The sequence below is a fragment of the Oncorhynchus mykiss genome, chromosome 21 (genome assembly GCF_057628025.1).
Source record: "Oncorhynchus mykiss isolate SJ-2025 chromosome 21, ASM5762802v1, whole genome shotgun sequence".
Lineage (NCBI taxonomy): Eukaryota > Metazoa > Chordata > Actinopteri > Salmoniformes > Salmonidae > Oncorhynchus > Oncorhynchus mykiss.
The window spans coordinates 17,374,465-17,381,898 of NC_143042.1; positions in this window are offsets into that span (position 1 = coordinate 17,374,465).

The following is a 7,434-nucleotide window of genomic DNA, read 5'->3' on the forward strand; positions in this document are numbered from 1 at the left end:
GAATGGAGCCAAATGAGAAGGCTCTTTTATGTGAATGGCACCAAATGAGATGGCTCTTTTATGTGAATGGCGCCAAATGAGACGGCTCTTTTATGTGAATGGCGCCAAATGAGACGGCTCTTTTATGTGAATGGCGCCAAATGAGACGGCTTTTTTATGTGAATGGAGCCAAATGAGACGGCTCTTTTACGTGAATGGAGCCAAATGAGACGGCTCTTTTATGTGAATGGAGCCAAATGAGACGGCTCTTTTATGTGAATGGCGCCAAATGAGACGGCTCTTTTATGTGAATGGCGCCAAATGAGACGGCTCTTTTATGTGAATGGCGCCAAATGAGACGGCTCTTTTATGTGAATGGCACCAAATGAGACGGCTCTTTTATGTGAATGGCGCCAAATGAGACGGCTCTTTTATGTGAATGGCGCCAAATGAGACGGCTCTTTTATGTGAATGGCGCCAAATGAGACGGCTCTTTTATGTGAATGGCGCCAAATGAGACGGCTTTTTTATGTGAATGGCGCCAAATGAGCCGGCTCACGGAAAAGACTCGAAATGTCCATAACTACTACACAGCCTACATCATTGTTACCATATTAGCTACCGTCACAGTCAACGTACATTATGTGCTGTGTATATGTTGTCGATTTTAAGAAATGGACAGATATGAAAATCATTTAAAAAGACTCAAATTGTGGACTGTGTGAAACAGGGGCAGTCTGCCTTTGTACAGTAGGGTTGTATTAGGGCCGGCGTGGAGTTGCTGATTGGAAGTGACGCTCCCCAGGCCATCTCCCCTGCTGATGACGCTAGTGTTGGAGATGGACCCCACACCACTGTGACCCAATTGGTGTGGGTCTTTGGCGGTCCCTTAGGAGAAGGTGGTGACCACCCAGGACAGATTGTCTGCCCTGCTGTTATTGCCCACCCCATCTACATGTGAGACATGCAGGAATGGCAAACTGGGTCCTACAGGATGCTGCCTTGTACGACCCGTCAAGCTACTACAGAGCTGACCTTGTTATAGGCTGAGCTGGTGCTAAGCTACCACAGAGCTTACCTTGCTATAGGCTGAGCTGAGGCTAAGCTACGACAGAGCTGACCTTGTTATAGGCTGAGCTGGGGCTAAGCTACTACAGAGCTGACCTTGTTATAGGCTGAGCTGAGGCTAAGCTACTACAGAGCTGACCTTGTTATCGGCTGAGCTGGGGCTAACCTACTACAGACCTGACCTTGCTGTAAGCTGAGCTGGGGCTAAGCTACTACAGACCTGACCTTGCTGTAAGCTGAGCTGGGGCTAAGCTACTACAGAGCTGATCTTGTTATAGGCTGAGCTGGGGCTAAGCTACTACAGAGCTGATCTTGTTATAGGCAGAGCTTGGGCTAAGCTACTACAGAGCTGACCTTGTTATAGGCAGAGCTTGGGCTAAGCTACTACAGAGCTGACCTTGCTGTAAGCTGAGCTGGGGCTAAGCTACTACAGACCTGACCTTGCTGTAAGCTGAGCTGGGGCTAAGCTACTACAGAGCTGATCTTGTTATAGGCTGAGCTGGGGCTAAGCTACTACAGAGCTGATCTTGTTATAGGCAGAGCTTGGGCTAAGCTACTACAGAGCTGACCTTGTTATAGGCAGAGCTTGGGCTAAGCTACTACAGAGCTGACCTTGTTATAGGCAGAGCTTGGGCTAAGCTACTACAGAGCTGACCTTGCTATAGGCTGAGCTGGGGCTAAGATACTACAGACCTGACCTTGCTATAGGCTGAGCTGGGGCTAAGCTACTACAGACCTGACCTTGCTATAGGCTGAGCTGGGGCTAAGCTACTACAGACCTGACCTTGCTATAGGCTGAGCTGGGGCTAAGTGCTAGCAACCTCTGGACCTGAAGATCCCTTCACGAAGACACATTCACACACGCTCCTTTTTTGCATTTTGTAATAATAGTCAGAGAACGATTAGGGGCCAGTGTGTAGGAGCCATTTCGGCCTGTTTATGTGTTGTGTATGTGTTTTCTTTCGGGTTCATTTGACTTGTTTTGTACACTAGAGGGCACTATATGTTGGGGTCATGGGTCACTGGTCAAGTGTGTGTTTTTGTAAGTAGCACAGGTGACCAGGAAGGGTTATCACAGGTGAGAGGAGAGCACATCCAGTTGTTACCGTATCACAGATACAGCTTATAGAATGCATCTCTTTGCACCTTTTCTATAGGAATATGTGTTTTGGAGTTATTTCTATTTTTTATGTGAATAGGATAAATGGGAACTTCACCCAAAAAGAGTGATGTTTGGAAAGCTGATTTTCGTGGACCTGTTATGGACAGCTCTCTCCTGTGCCAGTGGCTTTTCATAGGGAATCGCCACCACAGTTACAATTACTATGGAAGCCTATGGAATGGGGTGAGAACCATGAGCCATGAGGTTTTGTGTTGAATTTAATATACACAGAGGAGGATGGAAAATACCTGTCCTCCGGCTACACCATGGTGCTACCCTACAGAGTGCTGCTGAGGCTACTGTAGACCGCCATTGCAAAACAGTGTGTTATAATAATTTATTTGGCGACTTTAACATATTTAGTATAGTTTTATCTAAAAAGTATAATGTTTCACTGTTTTTATTTGTAAGCAATTCACTGTGTAGAATGGTCCACCACTTCCTCCGCCGAGGAGCCTCCACACACATACACACACACACTTATTTTCTTGCTTCCATTGTTCTATTATCTCTCCCACTAACCCTCTTACCCCCTCTATCACCCTCCTTCACCCTGTTTTTCTTCTTTCTAAAATAACAACCTTCCTAGAACAGTATAATTGAACATCCTGTTGCTCTCTCTTTTCTCTTCCTGATGCTCCACTGTGTGATTGTGTACCCTGCTGGGCTGAGTGGCAGCGTACATGTTTGTGTGTATGTCTGATAATACAAGTGTGTGTGTGTGCATGTGTGTTGGCGTACATTCGTATGTGTGTGGCCCCTTACACTGTGGCTCAGAGCAGAGCAGCAGAGGCATTGAGTGCAGCAGGCCCTTTTAATAAAGGCATTAATAATGGTATTATTAGGCTAAATGGATGGGATGTAATTAATACTGTTCAGAAATGAGGGGATGAGGGGAAAGAGGGGATAAAAATACACCTTCTATTTTTACCAGCCAGAATTCTAATCCAGGAGGAGAAATGACGTATCGTACCAGACCCAGACTCCCTGGCCTGATCTCCTCTCTACCTCCTCCCCTAACCCCCTGGCCTGATCTCCTATTTACCTCCTCCCCTAACCCTGTGGCCTGATCTCCTCTCTACCTCCTCCCCTAAACCCCTGGCCTGATCTCCTCTCTACCTCCTCCCCTAACCCTGTGGCTTGATCTCCCCTGACCCCCTGGCCTGATCTCCTCTCTACCTTCTCCCTTAACCCCCTGGCCGGATCTCCTCTCTAACTCCTCCCTTAATCCCCTGGCCTGTTCTCCTCCCCTAACCCCCTGGCCTGATCTCCTCTCTACCTCCTCCCCTAACCCCCTGGCCTGATCTCCTCTCTACCTCCTCCCCTGACATCCTGGCCTGATCTCCTCTCTACCTCCTCCCCTAACCATGTGGCTTGGTCTCCTCCCCCAACCCCATGGCCTGATCTCCTCTCTACCTCCTCCCCTAAACCCCTGGCCGGATCTCCTCTCTACCTCCTCCCCCAACCCCATGGCCTGATCTCCTTTCTACCTTCTCCCTTAACCCCCTGGCCGGATCTCCTCTCTAACTCCTCCCTTAACCCCCTGGCCTGTTCTCCTCCCCTAACCCCATGGTCTGCTAACCGGGCTGGCGATAGAGCATCACCTTCTTCTCCTTCTCCCTTCTCTCTCTACCTCCTCCCCCCTTATTCCTCTACATCCCTTTCTCTCTCTCCACCTCTCAGATCTGTGTCCCATTATCTCTTCCACCTATTCTTTTTACCCCCATATATTTTCCCTCATCCCTTCTCTACCCCCTCTAACTATCCCTCTTCTCTCTACCCAATCTATTTCTCCACCTACTCCCCCTTTCCCCATTATGAACCTCCTCACCCCTCTCATCTCCCTCCCTCTCTAACCCATATACAACTCTATTCACTTGTCACATGCATTCACACTTGCATTCTCTCATCCTGTGTTCTTTTTGACTGATAACAGCTCACATATACATGAACACTATTCAGCCCTCGAATATTGCTCCCATTTCCAAATCTCTGCCTCCTCTCCCCTTTTCACCTTCTCCTGCTCATGTTCTTTCTCTCTCTCTCTGTCACTCGCTCACTCGTTCTTTCTTCCTCACTCTCTTTTCACTTAATCTCCTAGCCTAGATTGGCATGTCCGGACAAAAAGAGACCTGAACCGGGTCATCTCTCTGCCGGGTGCCTTAACTGTGTGTGTGTGTGTGTGTGTGTGTGTGTCAGCCATTCATACAGTAAATACAGAGATGGATTCAGGAGCCTGTATTCTGTGGATTACAGCGTTGTACAGAACAGGGGGATCAGTTCCTGCTCGCTGTTCAGATGAGGTATTAGCCACAGAACTACTCAATCGCCTTACATGTTTGACTTAAGAAAGTGGCTCTGTACAATAGGATTTAATGGTCTCTCCCTTTGTGTTTGTTCTCTCTTTTCATTTCACACACACACACACACACACACACACACACACACACACACACACACACACACACACACACACACACACACACACACACACACACACACACACACACACACGCACACACACACACACACACACACACACACACACTCACACACACACACACACACACACACACACACACTAGTGCATACATACATACATACATACACACAGAGTGGCAACATATTACATTTGTTCTTGTTGGAAAGGGCACACCCTGGGTCAGTGCGATCTGGGTGAACACGGTGTTTGTAGTCATTTAAATGCATTAAACATTCACGATGCACTATTCAAATGATTGAATTGTTGGTCTCTGCTCAGCGCATTGGTCCCCCCGAATCACAGGTCCTAATTGAAAACAGCCTGGATTCAGAAATGATTATCCCTCTCTGTGTCTCTCTCCCTCTGTCTCTCTTCAGCTCCCTCCCAGAGAGAGAGAGAGAGAGAGAGAGAGAGAGAGAGAGAGAGAGAGAGAGAGAGAGAGATCATGGGAACAGAGACTGATCTGCATATTTTTAATGGGCAGAGTCTGCCTATACATACATATTTGGCTGGCGATGTGCCAGGACACCGACTCGTGTTTTTTTTTGAGAGAAGGCTGAAGAGAGTTCAGTGAACAGCAGAGCTAATGCTAGCTGGCTAACAACAGGTTGAATGTGTAAACGACTGTTTACCAACATTAGTATACGTTTGTCAAGTTGACTGCACCTCAGGTTAGCCTGTCAACCCATTAGTAAGGGTTAGCTGTAGGCTAGGCCAGGGTACATCAGGCTACAGCTGGAATGCTAATCCATGTGTGTGTTTTGAGTGGCAGCAGACCCCAGTGTGTTGGCCAGTGTCATGGCAGCATGTAGGCACCTACCACCCCATTCTCTCCCCAGACCTCACCACACTGGCTCTGATTGAGAGGTGGGAAATTGAGGTGAAAAAGAGAGCACAGAGCAGCAATATTTTTTGCTTGTGTGTGTGCTCTGCGCTGTGTTCAATTCCACATGGAGTTGGAGAAATTGGGGAGAGAAAGGGAGGGGGGGAGGGAGAGAGACAGAGAAGAAGCGAGGGAGTTTAAAATTTGCAGTGAACAACTGTAGCCACTTGACTGACAGCAGCAGCATGGATTTACTGAGCCAATCTCATCCACCTTGTAGAAGGTCATGACCCCTTCCTTCTTTTATTAATCCACGCTGGCTTTCGTGTAGCCGCTCTATCTAGGGGAGAGTGTATATGAGTGCGTATTTCGTTTTTTATATATAGACAGACACACACACACACTGCATGCCTCTACTTAGGAAATATACTGACAGACAGGCTAGCTTCCCTCTACTGTTGCTCAATTTTGTTAGCAATTAGCTGCTTTGTTGTGGTCAGTCAAGGTGCGCGTACTCCAATGAATACAACGCAAAACAGGCAGAGATGAGCTAATTGTTCATGAACTTGCCCGTCTTGCTCAGATTGCTGCCCCGATCAGTACATGGTGTAATTTGGACAGTTGGTCCCATGCTTCATCAGGGAAGAGTCGGTAGGAGACTGAAGAGAGTCAGCATTTGTCTCTGGTGAACAGCTGGTCTAAGTGGTGTAATGGTGAGTACGTTTATAATCTGGAATCCAATTATAGAGATGTGATTTCCACCTGAGTGTGGGGTCACCTCCAAACACCCAGTTGGATACACTCCACACCTGACAGAATCTTTACTGCGCAAGGAATGTTCTTCTGAGCAGTAGAAAGTAGCTCATTGGGATGAATAATGTTGCAGTGCAGTATGAGTTGTCGGCCATTGTTGCAGCATTATAAATAGCACAGTTTAGTAGTGTCACCATTAGGGTTATTGGTGCAGGTCATGTTGAATACAACAGCTGAGGTTAAACAGCGTGACATAGTGAATGGTGCACCATAGTGTTCCTAATACAGATACAGATTTCTGGCATAATAAATGGTACATCAGTCTGGTTTCAAGGTCATTGTTGATCAAATCAAATGTTATTTGTCACATGCGCCAAATACAACTGGTGTAGGTAGACCTTACAGTGAAATTCTTACTTACAAGCCCATAACCAACAATGCAGTTTTAAGATACTTTTATTTTTTTTTAAATTAACAAATAAATAAAGAACAGCAGTAAAATAACAATAGCGAGGCTATATACAGGGGGTACCGGTACAGAGTTAGTGTGCGGGGGCACCGGTTAGTCGAGGTAGAGATAAAGTGACTATGCATAGATAATAACAGAGAGCAGCAGCAGTGTAAAAGAGAGAGAGAGGGGGGGGGGGCGCAACACAAATAGAAGCCTCTTGGACCTAGACTTGGCGCTCCAGTAAAGTAGTTCCAGCCTAGCTCAGTGGGAAGGGTTGGATCAGAGGGGGTTTGTCCTTTCCAGCTGTGTCGTCTGATTGGCTGGCCACAGAGGTCAGCGGTCATCATCTGTACTGGCTGGGAGACAAAGTAGTTCGTTAGTGTTCAATTAGCTAGCCTGGTGGGTTAAACAGACACACACAGCACACCCACCATCTGGAGAGAAGAGAGGGAGGGGGAGGAAGAGGAGAGAGAGGGAAGCAACACCATTTGGGGAGAGAAATGGTGTGAGAGTAGGGTGAGGTGTTTGATATAGGGAGAGACATCGTCGACTATCAGAAGCCGTAGAAGACTGTGGGGGTGTGTGTTGTGTGAGTGGGTGTAGCCTCTAAGCTATGCTGTTGTTCTTCTCGTCTGTAGCTGGAGCTTGACAGTGGTTCAGCCAGAGCAGTGGGACCTGTTACCAGGAGCGTCTTCTAGCAGCTGCAGTCACTCCCT